At 38.3% G+C, this 26,383-nt stretch overlaps 1 pseudogene; it reads left to right on the top strand.

Annotated features, from left to right (window-relative positions):
* The first annotated feature begins 20 nt into the window (after window positions 1-20).
* On the top strand, window positions 21-25,676 carry LOC118802829 (annotated as a pseudogene).
* Window positions 25,677-26,383: the final 707 nt, after the last annotated feature.

Genomic DNA, 26,383 nt, shown 5'->3' with positions numbered 1-26,383 from the left:
ATCTGACACTCACCCTGACCATGCTGACGGAATTTCTTCAACGTAACCAGCTCTGTCACCTACTCCAAGGTGTCCAAAGCATTGAGGAGTATTTCCTCAGATCCCAACAGCTGGTGGTTGAACACAACGACGTGAACATGGTCACTTCCATCAAATTGGGCACCGAGGCGTCTGACGACCAGTGCAACGTGCTCCCTCAGCCTTCGAAGTAAAAAACCCCTGAGGCTGAGAGCAAAACCCCTAAGTTATCACAACCTATTTCTTGCCGTCAGGTCGTGCTATGCCCATATTAGGTTTTAGTATATATTGATGCTTTGCGTAACTGTTTTCCTTGACTTAACACAAAACTGTCCAACATTGAGTTAAAATATGTAGTTTTCATGTTCGGCTATTAAGACAATGGTTATTTTTACCTCTGCGTTTCCAGGCTACCTCAAAAGTAGATTGCTTTATTGACTCGGATTTGAAATAGTCTGCTTTGTGTTATACATATGATTATGTGCCTGTTCTAATGCACTATGAAACAGGATCCAATCTTATCCCAAACGTTCAGTGTAGATGCAGGTTTCCGTTACAACAGAGGATGAGCAGACCTAATTCTGTTCACAGCCCATAAACTGTCGATCATGTGCTCGTACTTTGTTTCAATGAAAACCTGCAACCACACCGGCTACATGATTACGGATAAGATTGATCAGCCCTGTTAAAAAGAAATGTTCTGTATCTTTAAAAAGTGTGAAAGTGTGCTGCATGTAAAAAGTTCAAACCAGACCAAAGATCTGTTTGTTAATTTTTATTTGGGCTCTTTATTTAAGTTCAGTCAATCAACCTTTTAAATTCAATGCCTTTGTTTTTTACGCCCATGTGTTTTTGTAGGAAGCCTCTGTTGAAATTTACAGGCAAGCTGAAACGTTTAAATGATGAATTGCAATTATTTAGTTGTGCTGCTTGGTGATTAGACTAGTTAGTTTTTAATGAAGATGTTAAATGATACTCTTTATTTGAGACTGTTTCTGTTGATGTTGAAAACAGCCACGATATTCACCAGTTTGTTATTTCTCCTACATTTATGAAGGTGGTGTGTTTCATGAAAACGTTTTACACAGTTTATTTCTGTTATTTGCATGTTTGCTTGTTTTTCCTGTTAGTATTAAATGGTTTTATGAAGATTCTCTGATTGCCATAGATTCATTTTTTTTTAGCGTAGTGGTTTTATGACATTTTATTTACATACTGAAGTGTGAAAGCAGCTGTTCATGGTGCTGAACTAGCATGGTAAGCTCAAAATCGTATCACTACATTGAAAAATTCTTAAATCCACAACAAAAACAATGAGCAAAAAAAGTTTACGAGTTTTGTTCTCTTTTTTTCATTTCAGCCCTAGCATCCTTCCATTCACTGCACTTTCTAGTGTTGGCGAAGACCTGGATCACTCCCAAGAACTCAGAGACTCCAGCAGCCCTGTCCTCTGCCTATCACTTCTCCCATTCTCCGAGACAGTCTGGCAGGGCTGGTGGCACAGGTTTGCTTTTGTCCAGAAAGAGGCGTTTCACTCCACTTACTCTCTCATCCTTCAGTTTCCTCCTTTGAGTACCATGTGGTCACTTTATCTTTCTCCACTAAGCTTATCATTGTCCTTTATCGTCCTCCTTCTTCTCTAGGCAACTTCATTGATGAGTCAGACATTCCTCTGAGTCTCTTCCCCATTGCTGGAACCCCACTCATACTTTTGGGTGACTTCAACCTGCCATCAGCCATCCTGTCTGTTACCACTGCCATCATCCTTTGACCTCACCCTCAACCAGACTCTGCCAACGCACAGAGCAGGCAACGCTCTGGACATGATATTCAGCAGACCTACCTCTGCACTGGATGAGATAGTAACTCCCCTTCACCGCTCTGATCACCACATCCTATCTTTCACACTATCCCTCCCTGCTACTCTTGTCCATTCCACCCCTTCATGCTCTTCTACTCAATGCAACCTGCACTCCATTCCTCCCTCGTCATTTGCTTCAACTATCCTGACCACCCTTCCCCATCCTGATTCATTTTTTTCTCTCTCACTGGACACAGCTACAAATGTTTTTCTTCACTCTCATCTGCAATTAACTTTGTGTCCTCTCTCCTCCAGGCCAGCTAGATCCTCCCCACCTGCCCTCTTGCTGACAGGTGTCCTGTGCAGCAACCAGCAAGAGCTAAGGAAGGCTGAGAGAAAGTGGAGGAAGTCCCAGCTTGACTCGGATCTTCACTCCTACCAATCTCTCCTTTCCAAGTTCTCACTCGAATTACTGCTGCAAAGTCATCTTTCTACAGAAATCATCAGCATCCAATCCACACAAGCTCTTCAGCATTTTCTCCTCCCTCCTTAACCCTCCTCCTCCCCCTCCACCCTCTTCTCTCACTCCCAAGGATTTTGTCACCTTCTTTGAGGAGAAGGTTGATAGAATCCACCAATCTTTTCCCTCTGTCTCCACTTCTTCCACTAGACCTCATCCTCTTGTTCTCAGTCCCTTAAACTGTTTTTCTTCTCGTTCCACAGATGATGTCCTACAACTGATCAAACCCAGTAATCCAACCACCTGCCCACTGGATCCCATCCCATCCACATTGTTCCAGTCAGTCTCCATGGATCTACTGCCCTTCATCACTTTTCTCATAAACAAGTCCTTGTCCATCAAGTTCCATCAACTTTCAAGACTTCAAGAGTACTTCCCATCCTGAAGAAGCCCATCCATGACAGCTCTGATGTCAACAACTACAGATCGGTATCAATCCTTTCTTTCCTTTCAAAATTTCTTGAACATGCAGTCTATAATCAACTGTCTCTCTCTCACACAGAACAAGCTTCAGGACCCCAACCAGTCTGGCTTCAAACCGGCACACTCAACAGAAACTGCCCTTATAGCGGTGACCGAGAAGCTCCAGTCAGCAAGATCAGCCAAACTGTCATCTGTCCCGATTCTTCTTGACCTCTCAGCAGCTTTTGACACGGTCAACCATACAATCCTTCTGGACGTCCTCACCAACCTTGGAATCACTGGCTCTGCGTGGAAGTGGTTCAAGTCGTATCTGGAGGGTCACTCTTATTAGGCAACATGGAGAGGGTCCACATCCTCTCCATGCAGGCTATCCAATGGTGTCCCACAAGGCTCGGTGCTTGGTCCTCTTCTCTTTTCACTAGTTCTCTTGGTGATGTAACATCCTTTCATGGCTTCTCTTATCACTGCTATGCTGATGACACTCAATTAATGCTTTCTTTTTTATCTTTTGACACACGGGTTTCCAGTCACATCTCAGCATGTCTGAATGACATCTCTTCATGGATGGCAGCTCAACACTTGAAGCTCAAGCCTAGCAAGACTGAGCTGCTATTCATCCTTGCAACTATAGGTCCTCTTCATGATCTTGCCATCTCATTCGAGAACTCTGATTGTTCCGTCTGAAGAGGCAAGAATTCTTGGTGCAATTCTGGATGGCCAGTTATCGTTCTGGGCTCACATGGTGAACCTAACTCGGTCATGCAGGTTTCTCCTGTACAACATCCGGAGGATCCGAACCTTTCTCACTCGAGAGGCTACCCAGGTGCTAGTTCAGTCTCGTCATCTCAAGGCTTGACTACTGCAACTCGCTATTGGCTGGTCTTCTCATGCAGGCCATCAAGCTTCTGCAACTCATCCAGAATGCAGCAGCACGGTTTGTCGTCAATCTTTTTAAGTTCAGTCACGTCACCCCACTGCTGCGCTCCCTTCACTGGCTTCCTGTAGCTGCACGCATCAGATTTAAAATGGAGGATGCTTGCCTACAAAGCCAAAAATGGACCAGCCCCTCGCTACTTGATGGCAATGGTCAAAACCCTTCGAGCTTTGAGTACAGCTTGGCTTGACCCACCATCCTTCAAGATGTGTGGAAGACAAGCATCAAGACTTTTCTCTGTACTGGCATCCAGGTGGTGGAACGAACTCCCACTGGCTGTCCAAACAGCAGAGTCTCTCACAGTTTTCAAACGCAGACTGAAGACACATCTCTTTATACAGCACTTAAGTGAGCACTGATTTAAGTATTTATGTATTGTACTGCACTGTGTTTAACTGTTCTAACTGTTTCTTTTCTCTAGGCATCAACATGGACTTTTGTTTTTAAGCAGTATCTGAGATCAGGACTGGCTTTCTCTCTAACCTATTGGCAACTAGCAAAAATACTTTCTCTAGATAGACAAAGCTCTTTTTGTAAGTCACTCTGGATAAGAGCGTCTGCTATGTAATGTCGCAGTTGTTCATTCCTTAGTTTAAAAGTTTAAAGGAATAAACTAAACCTATTTTATGTTAATTATTTTTTTGTTACCCTTTCTTTCAAGATCTAACTCAAACAAAAGGAGAGAGTGATTCTTGAGGAAGCGCTCATAAGATTATGCACCACCAGAGTTGGAAGCAACAAACAGCTAAGTTGGAGTTAGAAGAACTTATCAGCGCACTGGCTCCGCCCAGCATTTTCAGGTAGTTCTACGTCAAAGGAGAAGCTAGCAAATCCTTAAGTTTGTGCCAGCCTTGGTCAGAAAATACAAGTCACAATATTAGAATGCTTAAATATCAGATCTGAAACCTGTTTGTGTTTGTAGCTTGTCTGTCAGTTTGTGTACACTGTTTAAACCACCCTGAGAAGGAAAGTGATAAGGTCTTTTACGTGGCCAAGTGAAAGGACTTCTCCAAAGAGAAGTAGTTAGTAAAAGGTAGTGTCTCCAGCCTCGAAACCCTGACTGCAACCCGAGCCAGCTAATCAAGGAGTCAAGGAGCATTTCTGTCAATACAAAGACCGTAGGATCGCATTCAGAGCCTCAGAGCAGATTGATCATCAAAAGACTATCCAAGCTCCATCCTCGAGACGCCTCTGCCTAGTCTCCCTGACTATGGACGAATTTGCCTGTATGGCTAATACGACTGAGCCTCCATCACCAGTGAAGTGAGACACCAGTGCATGAGGTCGCAGCCGGAACATCCCTACTACATAAAATGTTCATAAATTTAATAAGTAGTCAAAAGTGCTGTTTTCATTCAGCCACAGAGCAAAACATGTCAAAGTGTAGAGATGAGTTAAGAGGGTGTTCAGGTGACCCCTTTTTAAAGTGGAGTGTCTTGTGTTTAAAAATAGGCAGGATGCACGTCTATGGGTTAACACCCCTTTTGATTAACAAGCAGGTAAACATCAAGATTTTGAGAGAACACAAAAGACTGACGAGCAATAAACTTTTTGAAACTAACGTGTGTAATAATTATAAAAGTCTTTTTCACTTTCAGATTGTTGTGATCTGTTTATCTGTGTGGAATATTCCTCAAACAAGCTCAATCACAGCTGATTTGTCAATTTGCTTCCAAGAAAGAAGCTAATCTTAAGCTTAGAATTGAAGTAAATATGAAATGCGTATTTTATGGGATTTATAATGAAAATGACAAAATAAAAGTGATTTGTTCTGGTTAGTCATTTGTGTTGTCAAGTCAAAGCTCTGGATGACAAGTTGTAGGATAACAATCATTCAACAATTTGTAAGTGAAAATGTTACAATTGAAACTGAACTGAAAAGACTGAAGATAATGAACATTTTGTTTAAGGACACAGACTTGTGGGACTGTTAATTTATAAAATTTATTTAAAAGTTCTAATGTAAAACTGTGATTCTGTGCTTTTGTTCTTTTTGATCCTTGTATTTTCATTAAAACTAAGGGTTTATTTAAAACAAAAAAAAAAAAAGACAAATAAGATGCCAAAGAAGATACAAATCTACCCTCCTCATGAGGGGAAACACTTTCTTTCTGTGCTTGTAAGAACAAAGCACTGTGATTTCTTTCTGCTCTGCTCTGTTCTTTTTTCTTTTCTTTCTTTTTTGTTTTTTTTCTTCTTCTTCTTCTTCTTCTTCTTCTTCTTCTTCTTCAAATACAAAGCTGTCTAATGTAGCATTCACTCCCTCTACAAAGGTGTGACAGTGAACTGCTGCTTGTGTGGGCTTTTAAGCTGAACCCAGCAGGTGTGCCTGGTCAGTGCTGATTAGCGCTGGGGATTCTGGGACTTGAAGTTCTTTGACCCAGATCCACCAGCTCTTCCATTGCACTGCCCCCGCCCCCTGCTGGTGACCAGTGGCACAGGCTGACCCCTTCATCTTTTAGTAAGCAAAATATGGGGATTTAAAAGCCCAGAAAAGGAACATACATGAATGTAAAGTACAACAATAAAAACTGTGATGTTGAGTAAATACAATAACAGACAAATTAACAAACTATAACTTTAATCCTCTAGTCAGCAGATTCTGGTTCAAACCCTAGTCTGCCGTATCAGCTAAGGCTGATTACCTTCAGTAGTTCTTGACTGACTGGAGCAGATGCATTAGTGCTAGGTTAGGAAATAGCTTCCAAGTTGGAATCAAACAGTTTGGAATGTAGATCTCCAGGAGGAAGGTTGTTGACCTCTTGCTAAAAAAAAGGACACTTTTCTGTAAATTTCAGCACTGTATTTATTTGCTAATTAACACATTGTTAAAAAAGGCACATAAATTCATTCTTCGTCCCCCCCAAAAATTACTGTGTTCTCTGCAGATGTTTATTTGTAATTTCACCAGCACGTACCAAACTTTTACATACAACTGTACATAAATTACAATCTTGTTTCCAAAAAAGTTGGGACACTGTGCAAAATGTAAATAAAAACAAAATGCAATGACGTGTGAATCATTTAAACCCTATATTTCATTGAAAACAGGATAAAGAACAAATCAAATGTTGAAACTGAAATTTTGTTTATTGAAAAATATATGCCCATTTTGAATTTGATGCCAACAACACATTTCAAAAAAGTTGGGGAGGGGCATGTTTACCACTGTGTTTCATCACCTCTTCTTATAACAACACTATGTAAGTGTTTGGGAAGTGAGGAGACCAATTGCTGTAGTTTTGAAAGTGCAGTGTATTCCCATTCTTACTTAACATAGGATTTCAGCTGCTCAATAGTTCAGGGTCCCCTTTGCCATATTTTTCATTTCATAATGCACCAAATGTTTTCAGTGGGTGACAGATTTGGACTGCAGGCAGGCCAGTTTAACGCGCGGACTCTTTCAATACAGAGCAATGCTGTTGTAATACATGCAGAATGTGGTTTCACACTGTCTTGCTAAAATAAGCAAGGCCTTTCCTGAAAAGAAGTCGTCTGGATGGCAGCATATGTTGCCAAAACACATATATATCATTCAGCATTAATGGTGCCTTCACAGATGTGCACGTCACCCATGCCATGTGCACTAATGCACCCTTATACCATCATGAATACTGGCTTTTGAACTGTGCACTGAAAACAAGCTGAGTGGTCTTTAGTCCGGAGGACACAGTGAACCTTTGAATGAGTCCATTTTAAATAAGCTTGGGCCCAGAGAAGGTGGTGTTGTTTCTGGATCCTGTTTATATATGGTTTCTTCTTTGCATTTTACAGTTTTAACTTGCATTTGTGGATGCAGCGACAAACTGTTCTCATAGTCAGTGGTTTTCAGACGTGTTCCTGAGCCCATGCAGTGATTTCCACTACAGAATCATGTCTGTTTTTAATGCAGTGCTGCGTGAAAGCCCAAAGATCACGGCCAGCAAATACTGTTTTTTGGCCTTGTCTCTTGCATACATAGGTTTATCCAGATTTTCTGTATCTTTTAATGTTATTATGTACTGTAGATAATGAAAAGAAAAAGCTATTTGCTATTTTACGTTGAGAAACGTTATTCTTGAAATGTTGCACTATTTACTCGCACAGTCTTTCACAGAGCGGCGAACCCCTCCTCATCTTTACTTCTGAAAGACTCAGACTCTCTGGGATGCTCTTTTATACCCAATCATGTTACTGAGCTATTGCCAGTTAACCACCAGGTGTTTGTTTAGCATTACACAACTTTACCAACCTTTTGTTGCCTCTGTCCCAACTTTTTTGGAATGTTTTGTTGGCATCAATTTCAAAAAACAATAAAATTTCTCAGTTTCAACATTTGCACATCATTGCATTTTGTTTTTATTTACATTTTGCACAGCGTCCCAACTTTTTTGGAAATGGGGTTGTAGATAAGCATTACAGAAGTAACGTTAATTTTGACATCTTTGTTAAACAATTTAAATTGTACACAATTACGAGCATCTCAGACATCCACTACGTCTAAAATCAAGCAGTTGTGTTATGCTGATGACACATCAGCTGCAATTTCTAATAACCTGCTACAGACTCCTCATTACTTTCCACCACTGGTGTTTCAGTTGATGTTTCAAGAACACTGGCTGAGCTCACAACCACTCCCTTGTTTAAAGTCAAAATCGTCCTCTAGTGTAGATAACTCACTAACACTTATGATGTTACAATGAGTGTTGCTTCTGCTGACACATATGACACTACTGCTCTACCACTTAAGGTTCACGCATGGCTGTCATTTTACTGACGGAGTTTACACCACTTTCAACGATAACTGTGTCCTTAATCATTGAATTTCTCCTGCCTTTTGTGGCATTGGTGGCATCTCCTTGTCTAAACTGTGTGCTAGTGCTACTCTAATGGCTCCTCAAACCAATTCTGTATCAGTTTGAACAGGTGCATGAAAATTGCTGATTGGAACAGTGTTCATACTTTGCGTTGTGGTCAAATGTAGACCACTTTTCTGTATAGAAGGGTCAGTCAAGATGTAATACTTGATGGCTGTAACCTGTGAAACAAAACCACCTTGATCTTTCCGCTTTCTTCTGTCACAGACTTGCACTTAATCATCACTTGTAGATGCACAACACCAGGAATCCTACTCATTCTCATGATCCTGTCCTATATATATATATATATATATATATATATATATATATATATATATATATATATATATATATATATAATTAAAATGGCAAATTTACAGGAAAAGGAAAAAAATGTACATTACTTTTAATGTAAGTCAATGGAATCAGAATTTTTTCCAAGTAATTTTTGGCCGTTTCTTATGGTCAGTTCATCATGAAATTTACACACAATGTAAAGGGCAACAGGCATTTTCAGATTATGTCAAAAACTGAAAAATGGAGATTTTCTTCCGACAGCAATGGTTTTCTTCCGACAGCAGCTGAAATTAAAATATATATATATATATATATATATATATGTGTGTGTGTGTGTGTGTGTGTGTGTGTGGTGGCGGCCTGGGGATGGGCCACACTGGCTGGGAAGCTAAAGAGAACCCCAAAAGACACACACAGAGACCAAACGTGGGGGCAAAGTGGAGCTATGATTATGTGTGAAAACAAAATTTCAGCGTCCAGCAGAGTCCAAGATAAAGCTAATCAATGTTAAGAAAGGTGAAAGTAAAACAGTACATTTAATGTATTATTACACCAATATTAGCTAATAAAGCACATTCAGTTTCTATTCAGTTTAAAATGAAACAGCCTTTTTGATAAACAAACAGCTAGCTGGCTAATATTAGCAAGCTCTTTCATGCTAGCTTGGCTCTATGAAAGTTAACGTTCCTTGGCACCTTAGTTGTATTCAGCTAGTTAGCTCACATTGCTGGAGTTAAGCTACTTTAGATAGCTAGCATATTAGCTAACATTAGCTGTGCAGGGTTCAAATGTATGTGTACATGTCAAGTTGTTAGCTAGCATTGCTTACAATTAATAATCTGCAGTACAATTTCTTTTGTTGTGCTTGTGAAGTGTTTTTATTTAAACAGCCGGTAGTTTAAATAACACTTCTCAAATGCACTACCTTACTAGTATATAGGCATATTAGGTTGGTAATGCAAGAATAATCCCAGATAGCATGAAGACTTGGCCCAAGCTCGGCTGATCTGTGGCAGTGCTGGTTGAGACTCATCATCGGGCAGCCTGAATTGGGCTGAGTGTGGGTGACACCTGGCAACCTGCGTAGTGCACTATGTAGGTCTTAAAATAACGGTTCCTAAAACCAAACAGTGCATGATATGTCTAACAAACAGCCAATTAGGATTCATCCAGGTGTGCACAATTCCCTACTGGACATACAGTGCACTATTTAGTTGAATTAATAGGATTTCTGTTTGGAAAATGTTATTTCATCACTGCTTATACAAAAATATCACTGATGACGTGTCCTTGGCATGAAAATGCAAGGAAGACACCACATTCGTTGGAATTCTCCCCTTTCAGCTGGACTTCAAGACAGGCTGCTTCACGATGTCCAATAAGTTTAATTATGGTTGTGTAACCTAAGTTAAAATGACTTCAGAAAACTCTAAACAGTTTCAAGTAGTGATGTAATATTAATAAAAACTAATAAAAAGCTTTGTATTGAAAGGTAGTTAACTTATTAAGCCATTTGAATAGCATATAGCCAAGTTAGCTAGTTGGCACTATCCACTCACACTGCTGCACAATTTCTGTATATACGACATTTCCAAAAAAGTTGGAATGCTGTGCAAAATGTAAATAAAATAGAATGCAGTGATACAGAATGAGGGTTTTTCATACATTTCTGAATTTTTATCTTAGTCATGCTGTGGTAAATTATCCAACACTGCCAACAGGCACCCTTTATACATATATCTCAAATGAAACATTATGAATCTACAAGAAGAAGCTCATATAACAACGTTTTGTGCTGTAACTTTATTAATTTAATCTTATTCAGGAAACATGAATGTGTGAGAAATGGCACTTTGGACCACTGGTACTGTAAACTGGACGAGGTGATGAGATTAAGACGGGTGATTTCACACATTTTGGATACAGAGGTGAAAGTTAAACTAGTCTGAAAATAAAGTTTTACATTTACGAATGAAGTTTTAATGATTTTAAAAGAAAATGCAGATCTTTGGAAAACTGGCTCCACAGAATGTTCTGTAGAAGTACACAAAAACAGTGGATTGCTGATTGCACTGTGTAGTTATACAGACACTGGCTGTATATATATATATATATATATATATATATATATATATATATATATGTATGTATATATATATATATAACATTTATTAACATTTATTAATGGAGTGCAACTTTATGTAGATTCCAAACTGTCAGGAAGGTCTAACACTATGAGTGGGAAAGAAGCTGCTCAACAGAAGCTCAGATGCTTCCCAGAACTCCTGGACATCATCTTCCGTCTGAGTGATGGGTTTGTTTCTTCTTCGGGTTTCAGTTTCATTCTCTGTTATAATGTTAAATGTCAATGTTATTATTATTTTTCACGACTTTGTTATAATACAGAGAATGTTATTTCATATTATCAATATTTTCTAGGGAATGGAGGACTTTGATAAGTGATGTGCCAAATGAAGGTAATATCAAAACCACAATGACTGATGCATGTTTAAGTAGGAACTTTGGTCAGTTTTTAGTAGTTGAGATGCTGTGTGAAATAAAAATTCTGAAACATGTTCATGATTTCTGATGTGTTCATTAAACACATGTCGAAAGTGCAGTTTACATCGCTCTGCACACACATTGTGATCTCTGTAGCAAAGTCTGCAATGTAGAGTTACATGCCAACTCTCATTGGTGCAGTTGGGATGGAAACAGTTCTCATGGCAGAAGAAAAGCTAAAGAAAAAAGCTAAATCTGAGTCCATGAGTCTGTCTGGCAAGTCTACCACCACTAACTCCACTGCACCTTCATCCTGAACCTCAGCTGGAAGGTAAGACTGAAAACCCCAAGAATGTCACTTTTCATTTTTTCTGTTTCCCCTTCCTCTGTACACCAGTCAGAGAACTGTGTCCTTCACTAATTTTACAGTGATTCTCTAATCTCACCACAAACAACAAAGAAAACAAATCAAGTAACCAGATAATTAACTGTATTAAAAATCTGACTAACAGAGGTGGATAGAGGAGCCTAAAATCAAGTAAAAGTAGAAAATAATTTGTAAATTAGTTCCAAAAACAACTCCAGTACAAAAGTAGAAGATCAAAAAAACTTCTGAGTAGCATATCAAGCTGGAGTGGAACCTGTTAGTACATCTAACATTTATCAGCACAGCAAAAGAAGATATTAAGTTGCTAATATTTTCCTTTTTAATGCATTCTTAAAATTAAAACACTATTAAAGCTCAAAGGTCAGAGACTGACCAATCCCTAAAATGAGGAAAGCAGAAGAAAAGCATTATCATTTGGAAAAAACTCAAATTAATCAATTTTACTTAATCATAATGCAGCAGATGTGGAAAAATAAGCCTGATTAAACATTTTCTTAAAAGCATGTTTGGTAAAATTATAAAGTCAAGTTTTCTGTTTTAGTAATTGAAATCCAAATTTGTTGTAACAGTTATTTTTGCAGGCAAACTTTAAAAACCACACAAATATATGAAACACACAGACAATGAAAACACATTAATCATAGATTCATATAAAAAATCAGGCTATAATCGATGCTCGTGCCCCTTTTCCCGTTTCTGACGAGATAATACGCTGTCCTGCCCATAATTGAAACAATTTAACATTCAGATTTCTAAGAAACATATCTGGACCATCACATGTTTGGAAGCGCCCCTCAGACTCAGTTCTAGAACCTTCATGGGTCAGAAACAATCTACCGACTGTCCAGGTTCCTTCAGTGCAGGTCGATGTCTCAGAGAGATAGTGAGAGCTCAGTGAACTCCAGCGTGGTACCGTGATAGGATGCCACCTGTGCAACAAGTCCAGTTGTGAAATTTCCTCGCTACTAAATATTGCACAGTCAACTGTCAGTGGTATTATAACAAAGTGAAAGCGATTGGGAACGACAACAACTCAGCCATGAAGTGGTAGGCCACGTAAAATGACAGAGCGGGGTCAGAGGATGCTGAGGCGCATAGTGCGTAGAGGTCGCCAACTTTCTGCGGAGTCAATCGCTACAGACCTCCAAACTTCATGTGGCCTTCAGCGTAGATCAAGAACAGCGTAAAGAGCTTCATGGATTGGGTTTCTATGGCCGAGCAGCTGCATCCAAGCCTTACATCACCAAGCGCAATGTAAAGTGTTGAATGCAGTGGTGTAAAGCACCGCCACTGGACTCTAGAACAGTGGAGACGTGTTCTCTGGAGTGATGAATCACGCTTCTCCGTCTGGCAATCCGATGGATGAGTCTGGGTTTGGCGGTTGCCAGGAGAACGGTACTTGTCTGACTGCATTGTGCCATGTGTAAAGTTTGGTGGAGGGGGGATTATGGTATGGGGTTGTTTTTCAGGAGTTGGGCTCGGCCCCTTAGCTCCTTAGCTCCTTAGTGAAAGGAACTCTTAATGCTTCAGCAGACCAAGAGATTTTGGACAATTTCATGCTCCCAACTTTGTGGGAGCAGTTTGGGGATGGCCCCCTTCCTGTTCCAACATGACTGCGCACCAGTGCACAAAGCAAGGTCCATAAAGACATGGATGAGCGAGTTTGGTGTGGAAGAAATTGACTGGCCTGCACAGAGTCCTGACCTCAACCCGATAGAACACCTTTGGGATGAATTAGAGCGGAGACCGGGAGCCAGGCCTTCTTGTCCAACATCAGTGTCTGACTTCACCAATGTGCTTCTGGAAGAATGGTCAAAAATTCCCATAAACACACTCCTAAACTGTGTGGAAAGCCTTCCCAGAAGAGTTGAAGCTGTTATAGCTGCAAAGGGTGGGCTGACATCATATTAAACCCTATGGATTAAAAATAGGATGTCACTCAGGTTCATATGCATGTAAAGGCAGACGAACGAATACTTTTGGCAATACAGTGTATGTACACACACTTACCACATCATTTTTAACATTGAGTTACTATTTAAATGTAAGACTGTATGTTATTTTTGTTAATCTTGATGTTTTTGTTTTCTTTTTTCAGTGTTTGCCCATGTAGAAGTCAACTAAAGCATGTCCTGCTGGCATGGTGTCCAAAAATCATCAGTGTGCCTCCAACTCTGGAAATCTTCAGGAGTGTAAGTACATGAAAAATAACCCACATAGTCATTGATTCACAGTGGACACACTCATGACCAAGTATTTCATTAGCTTAAAGTTCAAATGTCCCTCATAATATCATTTTTTATTTTTCTGACTGTACAGTTGAGAATAACAGAATGAACTGGATCTTTACTAAGAAAACAGTTTTGTCAGTTGATGTGATGCTGATTCATTTTATCTTCGCAGCTTCACAGAGAGAATCTAAGGTTTTGATGACACCATTTAAGAAAACCCACAAACATCTGTCCAGGGTTTTCTCAGCCCTCCACAGAGCACTGCCCAACCCCTTCCAGTGCATGACTCGTCCATGTTGAGCACTACATTTCCTGTTTTTTCCTGTGAATCCTGTATTCATAATGTACTGTATATGCATTTATAAGGTGTTATATGGTCTACATAACATGTTTTAATACCGGGCATGAACTTGTATAAGCTTTTAAATGGTTATAATTACATGCAAAACACTTTATAAAACAAGAGTGTATGACTTTACAAGCTTAGGGTCCATAATGCATTTCAGAATCTCTTCTAAAGAACATTGCACACACTTATGTTGTAATGAGCTACAACATTTTATAGAGCTTTATGCCAGGATATTACAGGCTTTAAGTGATGAAACGTTTTTAAATGCCTTTTAAATGTTACATTCTGCCAATGCAGGAATTGATGAAGTCTTTAATTAGCAGAAGTATCTTAAAGCCTTTAGTAAACCAAGTCAGCTGTCATTTACTGTTTGTCTCTACTGGCTTTGGTTGCTACCTGCTAACAGTCTAGCACCTGTAGCCTGCTAGCCTGACGTTACAGTTTCCAGATAGTTAAAAATAAGCATTATCAAATCCAAACTACATATAAAAGGTTATGATTTCTAAAACTTCTTATTAAAATCAATTAGTTCTGATGAACAGATATTATAATGTGTTAAGAATCCTGTTATTATAAAGTTTTAAACTCTTATTTTATAAAGTATTATGAATGTAACTATAAATGGAGTTATAAAGTAACTGAAATTTGGGAGGAGGACCATGCCTGAAATCTCTCCTCCTTCCAGTCTAACACCCTATAAATTTCCATCCCAACCTTCCATTTCTGATGACGAAGCTTTCAGTCTTTACAATCTGGTGTCGACCCGAGGAGGATGGGCCCCCCTGTTGAGTCCTGGTCTCTCTCAAGGTTTCTTCCTCAGGTCTAGGAGTTTTTTGCCGCTGTCACCCTCGGCTTGTTCATTAGGGGTTCAGACCCAGATGTCTGTTTGAACAGCTTGCAACCGCGTCACCATCAAGCTATTAAACCAAATCAAAAACTCATGTTGAAGGCCTGAACTCGCAAACTTTTAGTATGTATATGTGTAATTTTTTTGTTATTATTTATTGTTTGGAGCTTTATTTTTAACGTTTTCCTTTCAACTGTGAGCTTTAGTGAAAAATATTTTAACATGAAACAAATTTAAACATGATATTATCTGTTCAGTAATAATTTGTTGGTTTCATAGACGCTTTCATTGCTACACCAAAATTTGATTTAGGGGGATCGTTCTGCCGTATTATCAGGGTTAGTCCTTTAATTACATGCTACAACTACTCACACACACACAGTGAGAGCTTAAAGAGCTGCTGTTTTATTGTGATTTTCAGACTTGTTCCGTAAAATGTGATTAAAATGAGACGGGATTTATCTGAACTAACTAGAGAGGGATGATAAACAGGCATTTATGGATAAAAGTATCGGTAACACTTTCTATGAATGTCACGTTTGTAAGCATCTATAAACACATTCATAATATGTTATAATGCATTCATATGGCATCATGAATATGGCTACAAATATTTATAAAAATGGATTACATGTTATAGCCATGCTTATTATGCATAATGAATTGTTAACATAATGCATTATAGATACTGTTCATAACAAATTATAAGAGCTCATAAGTTGTATTTGTCCGCTCTAAGTAAAGTGAGGCATACTGTACTAAAGCCGAAAGTTAATATACACCACCATTAGCTTGGCACTAACTTAACACTGCATATCCAATATTATACTGTTTGGAGCATCTGAATATTCAGGACTGAAGCCCCCAAGATGCAGCCCTAACAGCACCAGTGCTGAGAAATGAAATATTGGAAATCCCAGGGCGTAAATAAACTTTGTATTTGTCTTTACGCCCTCCAAGCTGGGACTGACTTCTTCAGTGTAATTAATTTTTGTAAATATTTATAACCATGTTTATAATGCCTTATGAATGCATTATAATGTTATAAATGTGTTTATAGAAGTGTTACCAAAGTATCTTTATTGACAGTGTAGATCTGTACAAAGAGTGGACTAATGATCTGGATATGCTACCTGCTCTTTCATACCCAGATGTTTTCCTAGCTGGTGTGGGGCTTAAGGGCATTTTATTTTGATTAATATAGAGTTTGAAAGCCACTCAAATCCAATGTAGAGTTTATAGAATAAATCAATATTCAGGCAGGTTTAACTTAGTTAACTTACTGACATATTTCACTCAGACACTCACATGTTTAACTCTGGAATATTTATCTCAGTTACCATCATATCTTACTTAGTTACTGCCATATTCCCCTCTAGGTAGCCTTTTAGAAAACGCTTTAACTGATCCAGTTAGTGAACTGATGACAGCACTACTGTACTCTACTGTAAATTTGGTTGGGTAAGATCTATATGAGTAGCCTGTAAAATAAGCTCTACAATCCATTTTCCCAAATGCTAAATAAAAAATGCTGCTTCTGCAAAAGTAAAATGAAATTTTATTTCTTATCTGTTTGTCTTGATTTTGCCTGATTTTATTCCCATGTTGATCCACACTATAGTCAGCTCTACCATAGTATTTAGTGATTACATGGATTACGGATCAGGCAATGTCAATGAAAGCAGGTATGATAGGAATATTCAACTGTTTAGAAGCAGCTTAGTAGAGTAACTAACCCTGCCAAAGTGCTGAATAACCTGCAAGACTCTGTCAAGACGTCTCTGTCCATCATTAGAAGATCAGCCGGTCATTACCAGGACTATGTGTGAATGTCTAGGGTGAATGGTTTAAGATTAGTATTCAAGATTAGTATTCACTTTACTAAGGTCATCTACTACCCACTAGCAAAGTAAGTAGCTTATATGAGCTACACAGATCAGAAGTTCTTACCATCAGGAGAAACAGTGGAGCAGCCTGCAGTGTTTACATGTTGGCATTAAAGAAAAAAGGGTCATTTTATGGACTCATGTAACTGTGTGTAAATGTTGCCATGACAATAACATCTGCCAAAAATGACCCAATGGAGCTTTTCTAGTCTCATGTATTTGCTTAAGATGTTTAATAGTCATGAGGATGCAAGACTTCAGCTCCTTTGTCTGTGACAACTTTATATGTTGTGATATTTTTATTATTCTCAAAGACCTTTTTTATCATGGTCACACATCTGGGGAGGGGAGGAGGGCATCACGTACAGCTTGTGTTTAGACCACAATGCACCTGTGCTTCAGAATGAGGCATGATTTTAGAACTGTGGGAGGGGAATGAACTGAGCAGGAGTTCTGAGAAGCTTCTGCTTCACACTACAACCCTCTCCTTGAAGAAGAGAGAGAGAGGCCTACAGTCCACCACAGGAAATGGGAGAGAGAGGGTGATGTCTGTGTTACACACCAAAATCTTGGATGCCTGGAGTGATCTTTAGAAGTTTGGAAATATTTTACATTCATTTTTTTTTAAGAATTGCTAAGAAGAATTCTCTTATTCAAAACTTTTCACACAGTTAGCACAGCAACACACTACTTGGAACAAACCATGAACTGTTTTTTCTTGTTTGAATACAAAAAATGCATTCAGTGATCATTTCCAAAACTCTTTACCTTACTTTTCACTCAGTATTAGCCTTTAAACCCTTAAATAGTCAGGGCCCACCAGCAGGCCCACAGCTGTGAATAGCCCAGCCAGTTTGCAGTGAAGTTCCTGTAGTTACTAAATAATAAGCTTTAGTGTGTGATGAGTCTGAGAGTTTAAGGGTTTAACAAAACTGTATATTTCTGTATCTCCCAATGCAAATGTTCACATATACTAACACAAAGCTGTTTCACTGAAATTCAGAACTGAATATGAAAATATTAAATGTCAGGTGTGTAAAATCATGGAATATAATGTAAAAACTCATTGATCATACCTTTCATATGTAAACTTTAAGCCTTCTAAACATTAATCTAACAACCTGGACAACATGTCCCTGCATGACAAATGTAAACCACGCCATATATATATATATATATATATATATATATATATATATATATATATATATATATATTAAAACTGGAATGTTTCCTGACTCATTCAAATTTCTGTTTTAATCAAGTCATTTAAGCTACCTAAACCTGCACTCTTCTGTAACAGGTTGTATTGGTAGATGGGCTGACACTGTCGACACTGGCAGAAACACTACAAAGGAGCAAAATAACATCCAGCCAAGAAATTGTTTTGTTAACATAATGACACAGTGAATAAACATACACACTGTATATATAATACACAGCCAATTCCAAAACATTTGGGACAGTATGTGAAATGCTAATAAAAACAGAAAGCAGTAATTAGTAAATTCTGTTGGATGTGTATTAAATTGAAACAGTACAAAAACACAATTTTTGATGTTTTACCTTATGAACCTTGTATTTTGACAGGGCCATGTTTACCACTGTGTTACATCACCTTTCCTTTTAATATCACTTAATAATTGACTGAAGACGATGCAGTTTTGAAAGTGGACTTTTTGCCTTTATTCTAATGTAGAAGTCTTCCAGATTTTACCCAAGATACTTAAAGCTGTACAGGATGTGGTGGGTATATCGTCTGAACACCACAAAACAACAACAACAAAAGCCATAAAAGCCATAAAGAATGTCTTAAATGCTTGTTGGCATAAAGAAACAATGAATACATGAATGAATACATGAATAAAGTTCATTAATTATATACTATTAGGCAATTTACCACAGATTGAGTGAATTTAAAAGAGACTGGCTGAAGTGAAAAGTTAAAAATACAGCTAATATATGTGAAAAACACCCAGTCAGAATATCTATAAAAATATACATTTAAGAAAAAACTAAAGTACAAAACAAGAGGTAGTAAAGTGAAAGATTACAAAATTTTAATTGAAAAATCATTTCAACATTACAATCACACAAAGAGAATAGGTTGAAGAGGAGAGTTAGAAAAACGGTCAACAGATAAATTTAAAAGAATAAAACCAGACTATAAAAAACACCTGCAAGCCCTTCTCTCTACCCTAACAACACCCCCAACATGATTAGACTTCAGTGTGAATTATATGTTAATCAAATTGATCAGGTACATTATTTCTTATTTCTTACTGTAAAATCAGAATGATCAATATCTCTACAATGATTCTCTTAAACAAAACAGAACGTTAATGACTAAACAGAAGATAACTGCACAGCATCAATCAGAATCGGCTGTGTCAGAAGACCACCCTTTAGCCTAGTTTCAACCCACCCAGCCCCCTCCGGTCTTATCATCTCAGCAGTGACCTTCAGTGGAAACCCAGCAAAAACAAACAAATAAACAAACAAAACTCTCTTTCCAAAGAAATGTGGTCAGACTGACACAGAAGCACAGCAGAGAAGACATGTATCCCATCCACATTTGAGCGAGATAGACGTGACAGCGACAAGGAAAACTCCTCAAATTACATTTACAGGAAGAAACCTGGAGAGGAGACCCAGCTCAGAAAGAGACCTATGTTCTCTGAGGCGACTCCAGAAGAATATATAGTAGATATATTAAATCGCATGAACCTGTATTGATCATTATCAGATAAGATGATTCCACTTTAGAGATATTAGAATTCATAAGAATAAACTATAAGAAAACTTTCTGATCACACTCTTCAATTCACACACTGTCAAAAACCTTTGTTCTCTCTCTCTCTTTCTCTCTCATACACACACACACAGTCTTAACAATGTAAATAATTACAGAGGTGAAAGACAATCATCTTAGAAAAGTGTTGGAATTATTTATTTTGATCATTTCTGAACATGTATATTGCTTGAACCTGTAACTAAATATCACGCTTTGAAAACACATTTAAATAACAGTTTTATTAGCTAACTTTCAAATGATCATCTGTGCATCAATGTTTTTTTGTGTATGATGTGCAGATCATGTGTTAATCAGTGTCTCTGTCACAAACTGAGATGGGAGACTGGATGCTGAATGTTGTGCAAAAGACTTTTAATTCAGAAAGTTACTCTGACAAAACAGCAGGAACGAACAAAACTACTCAGAAACAGTTTACAAAGTAAGGGGCTTACGGCTCAGAGCTCTGTTAGTTGGCAAAAGGCTTCACAACTGAAGAAAGAAAGCTGGAGTTTAAATAGCAGAGATGAAATGAGGAACAGGTGGAAGGTGTAGTCAGTGATCAGTAGACAGGCAACGCCAAGTGAGGGAGAGAGGCAGGCAGAGACCAAGACCTGACAGTGTCCAGTGGCTCCATAGATCTTTTGAGGCCTCCCTGGTGGTTCACTGACCAGCAGCTTTTAAGTTGCCATTGCAGGTCTTTCCATGTTTCCAGAGATTTCTTCTGTATTGCCTTGGTCACTTTGTCTACAATGACATATTAAAGTCACGATAATAATTACTGTCAGCAGGACAAATCCAGTCACCTGAAAGCACAAAGACAATGGACTATTTGCACAATGTCGCATAACATATAACCTCTTTCCACAAAACAGTCTGTTTTGTTTCCATTGGCATCTGTCAAGTTCACCCAAAGACCACACATTTTATACCCTTGTTGTGATGTCATCACTTAGCAGCACTCAAACCTTTCAGGTGTTTAAACCACCTTTAGACCAAAGAGTTTGAATAAATTCTTTTTAACAAGAAAACAGTGAAGTCATTATTAAAAAACATGTTCTTCATACACATACAACATGAAGTTAAATGTACCCAAAGGATTAGTACGGAGCTGCTTTATGACAAACTACAGCAACATCTGAAGATGCTTTTTCCATATTTAATTGAAAATTAACAACAAAAATCAAACATTTAAAAGAAGGTAAGTTGTTGATGGGCATTATAAGTCCATTTGAAAACATTACACAGTTACTCACCTCAGAAGCAAAAAAGTATGTTTGAGTCTTGAGACAATAGTCAGTTGGCGATCTGTCAGCACCAGTTGATACACACAAAAGAACCAAATCCTCACGATATATATTCCTTCCCAGTATGAAGACGCACAGGCTATGTATCTGCCATCAAGGAAGAAGAGAGCTAACCAGATAAAAAATGAACCGATGGAGTAACCAATGCGTTTTCTTTTCTGCTCTCCATTGGTGCGATGAGGGTCTGGAACCAGAGCGTAATACGTAAAAGCAGAAGAAGCTAATCCAGGCACCAAAGCATACAAAATGCATAATGTAATATTTTGGCCATGTATGCAAGGGCAGACAAAGTCACGATCCACCAGTTTCTCCACAACAATGAGGATAAAACTGAACAAGACAAAAGCCTCCAAGGGGCTTGCACAGGAGATGCACAGATAAAAAATGAGTGAGAAAATGACTGCAGTTTAAGGAGATGTACAGATAAACAATGTCTTCCTGTTTGGTTAGTGGGTGAAAAGCTGTGGGTTCATTTCTGAGAAAAAAAGTCGCTGTGTCTAACAACGTCTAGTGTCTTTAATTTTTTTTAATATTTTATTTTTAATAACTCATCTGTAATTCAGCATTCAGGTTTCATACATTTAAATTATGGGTTGGGAGTTACTGTTGTTTTCAGCTGTTTAAGTTTCTCTTTGTGTATGTTGTGCTGTTTGTGTGTATCACAAAATAAAGGCAGTAATTAGGAGGTTAAGCCACTTTGTAAGGTAGCTGATTCCAAACATGATAAGCTAATAAATGGAGTTATGGAATAACTGAAATTTGTGAAGAGGACCATACCTGAACCCCCTCCTCTTTCCAAAGAAGGACTCAAGTGTCAAGACTTGAGACTTACTTATTACTTGCAACTTAGCGATTTGTTCCCACCTCTAGAACATAGTAATAATGACTAACATGACTTATACTGAGGTAAGTATCCTGCTATCAGCTATTCATTGTCTGCTAGCTACCTTTGTGAAATAGCAGTATACTTTAATATGATATTAGTCTACTTAATATATATTTGACGCTCCAAGAATATATATTTTACTTCATATTTGACTTTTTACCTACCGAATGTAGATTTAGTACACTGTGAAAAAGTATACTTCGTTTGGGTGTGCTAATTTGGCACTGATGATACACTTCGCAAAAATATATATTGTACTTATTTTATGATAAAACTATATATTTGCAAAGTGTGTCGCAGGAGCATGTTAACTTATGTGCTTAAAATGTATTTCAATTAAGTATGCTTAAAAAACACGTTGATTTTTTGTTTCATGATATTATGCTTATATGGAACTGTGCTTTAGGCTTAAACTATACTTTCACAGATTTTCTTTGTTCTTAAAAATGTGTTTTAATGAAGTTTACTTGAAAAAGATGAATTTTTTGTTGAAAAAGTGCTTCATTAAATTTTGCTTACAATGAACCCAAATAGCAATGAAGTTTTGGCCCAAATGTGGCCCACATCTGCAGTTCTCTTTTGGCCCACATTTGGCCTTGATGTACATCATTGACTCAGGGTGAGTCTAGCTGCCTCAACTCAGCCACAGGTCCACCGTATATGAGCCAAATCTGGGCCAAATAAATTCACCATATGATCACCTAACATTGGCCATGTCTGGGCCAAATCAGGGCCAAAGGACTTAATCTCAGCTTCACCTTATATGAGCCAGATGTCAAGTGTGTTGTGGACCAAATCAAGGTCAAATTAAATTTACCATATGCTCACCTTACATGGGCCAAATGTGGGCCAAAGAACTTAATCTTAGCTTCACCTAGAATGGGCGGGATGTATGCCAGAACAGGGCCATGACATGACACTTGACCACTGAGAGATATTGTCAGCTATCCTAACTCGAAACAGTTCAGGGTTCTCTACCCCCTGCACCTTCTCTAGACCTAAAGGATCATGGGTGTCTAGAGCTGCAGCCACCTTACATTATGAATTCAGTTAAGACATTTTATTCAAGTGGTGAACGTTGTCTGCCAGTGCTTGATCTATTAAATACATACACAAGTAAATAAATATTGTGTGATTGTTTTCCTTTTGGTGCAGGGGGTGGAGAACCCTGAACTGTTTCGAGTTCCCCAAATGTGATGTAGGATAGCTGACAATATCTCTCAGTGGTCAAGTGTCATGTCAATCATTTTAGCAGACCAGTAGTAGCTGGAGAGGTGTGTTGGTCCTGGAGATGTCCCACCCTGCACATACTGGGCCCACTTTTCATCTAATGAATCTAATCCAATTAATGAAGGCTTTCAGAGGCATCTGAACACTAGAGCCAGGTGTGTTGGATTTGAGCTCTCCATGGCAGTAGATCTCCAGAACCAATATTAAGCACTCATTGTGTAGCAGGTAAAGATCAGAGGGAGTTGCTAGAGAGAGTATCACTTGTGTGAAGAGGAAACATTTTGGAAGAGTTTTGCTTTGGTAGCTTGTGAGTTCAGGTATGGTTAAAGTTCATTCTATTTCATATTACAAATCAGCTACAGATATTGGAATGACTATTTGAATCAGAGCCAGTTATTTAGTATTGTAGTTCTTAAATGAATTAAAAAAAAAGTTGTTAATGACTGTGTATAAGTTGTTAATGTTTGGTTGTGTAAATCTTATGATACAGACATAAACCACAAAGTCAGTCTTTTATTGGGCTAGATGTAAAGTGGCAGGGATATCTGTTTGAGACAGCATAGATTGAGTTGGTTAAAAATCATGAACATAGTTATTTTTAATGTGTACATAAGTTTGTCTTGAATGCAAGATCAGTTATAACTAATATAATATGATGCATAATTTTTGAAGATGTGCTTTTTAAAAAGTAGGATTTATGGTTTATTAGAAGATTTACAGATGCAGTGTATTTTGGGTTTGTTTTATCTTGTTACCTTTTGCTAAATATGTACAGTTACAATGTGCATAGTTACACTTATTAAATGTGTACATCCAATATTGTTTTTTTTTCTTTACAAGGATGGCTCAACTTGGACAACCTAAAAATTGTGTGGAGGGGTACCTCCACGAGGTATCTGCAGTGCTGGACTGGAAATAAGTATTTTACAGCTGTTCTTCAAGAGGCTGCATCTTCAAGAGTTGTGTTCCAAGTAGAGCGTTGTCATACATATGTGATAGCAGAGAAATATCGGTAAGTTTATAAAGAAATGATATGCTAATACACTAAGGTATGTATAGTGCTTACCCAGAAGAGCTAAAGTATCAGTTAAAAGCAGTATGAAATATCTATGTTAAAGACCTTAAGTGTTAAATGACAGCATTACAAATAAGTAAGATTTGTACATGCCAAGTGTACTATTATTCAAAGGCAAATTAATGTCAATAATTGGGTCAGTCCAGCTGTCTTTCTTGTGCAACTTGCCTTTTCCATTCAATTCCACCAAAAGGCTACAGGAAATTTAACAAAAGACAGAGGCAGATATACTTGCAGATCCTGTGGAATATCCGCGAGTAAGTATATAGTAATTTTTTACTTTAATTTTGAAAAGTTGTGACTGTACAGCTAAATATTGGAGGCAGAGTGATGGATGACCTTACGTTGATGGGAGCCTTTACTTTGTGTAGTGTGTGTGCAATCTGCAGAGGTCTTCAGCTCTGGTCCTTGGTTCCAGTTTCCAGCCCTGGATTTTGTGATTACTGGTAGTTAGTTGAAATGTTGTTGCAACTGCCTTGACCTGCCAGTGACCACAAAATGCAGGACTGGAAAGTCCACAGTTGAAGACTTGTTCAGTAGAGTCCTATTTTGTTAAAGTTTTCATATGGTTGTTCTGGGTTTTAAAATTTGCTGGTAGTCTCTTTTGCATGAAACTTTCCTGAGAAATAAACTAACAGGAAAAGTGTAATGTGATTTAAAATGAGATTGCAGTAACTGACGGTGAAAGAGAAGCAAAGATACTTCTTGGAGTTGTGTCAATATGTGAATGGATACTGGAAAGTTGTTAGAACAAACTTTAAAGTGCATGGGCTATTTCTGTTACAGGTTCATGTGACTGCGAAGGTCATGGAGAAACGGGAGAGGGGGACGGCAACCACCAGAGCCAACAAAACGCTGAACAAAATTCTGTATGCTGTTTCTGATGAAAGCGGGTCTACTGGCAAATGGTATCTCCTCACAAACCTGTCTATTAGGATGTTCATTGGAAAAGCCACCTTGAGCACCACAGCGCAAACGACAATTCAACCTGTACCGGATGCTGGACCGGCTGCAGAAGCAGTGAGGGATGATGCTGAACTGGTGTCTGGAGAAATTTTCAGCGCTGATGTGGTTCTAGAGTATTATTGCCCCAGAAGGCATGTCCTGAACGGGGTAAACCCAGGAACACTAATGACGAGGTGTCATCAGTGTGGAGCATTCATTAAAAATGTAAAAATGTCAATGGCAGTACGACAAGGCGGAGATCTTGTGTCGTGGAGGCAGAGCTGTGTCCCTAAAGGGGATCTATGCGTAGACCGGGGTGGAGTCTGGATTGGTTACCACAGAAATGGCAGCAACAAGTGGGTGGATGTGGAAATGGCAGCAACAAGTGTGGAAGATGGCTTGGAAGGAGTAAGTGATTTGTTCAAACATGACCAAGAACAGCAGGACAAAGGTGTTGCTCCAAAGCAATCCAGGAAGTGAGTATCTAAATGAAAGAACCAAGGCTTAGATGTTGGACTATGTTTATGTAAGCCTGTAGTTTTTTTTTTTTTTCTCCACCCCACAGGGTGGCACTTTCTTGCAATACGTAGAAACAAGTGTATTTTTTTCTTTTCTGTTACAGAAGGGTTTTAAATTGATGTTGAACATGAGTTGAATGTGTGGTGTTAAAACGGCTGTAATTTTTCTGTTTTGATGTACATTTTTAATCATAATTTTTAAATGCAGACAATGGCTAAAGCATGTTCAAGTTCCATAGTGTTTGCCAACTTTTTTTGCAAGTGTTGAATTGTTTTAGTGAGGAGTAATTGTATTTGAAATACACATTTGTAACTTTGTTCTTGAAGTACAAATCATTGTTTAATAAAAGCAGAAGTATGTACATGGAGTTTTTTGGGGGTCTTTTTAATATTAACATGATCAAGTAAAAGAGAACAATGAACACTAAGATTATGTAGGAGCTGTTTTAATATTGGTTCTACATTGTCTTAGTTTTGAAGTCATACAGTACTTCTGTGACTTAAGCAGTCTGCTTGGTCTAGGTGTACAAGTGTTCTGACAGCAGTAATTCTGTGTAAATGGCAGAGGTATTGTGTACAGTGATTAGAAGAGAGGTG

The sequence above is a fragment of the Colossoma macropomum genome, unplaced genomic scaffold (assembly GCF_904425465.1).
Source record: "Colossoma macropomum unplaced genomic scaffold, Colossoma_macropomum, whole genome shotgun sequence".
Taxonomy (NCBI): Eukaryota; Metazoa; Chordata; class Actinopteri; order Characiformes; family Serrasalmidae; genus Colossoma; species Colossoma macropomum.
The sequence above is the reverse complement of the archived record's forward strand: the minus strand, read 5'-3'. Positions and strand labels throughout refer to the sequence as shown.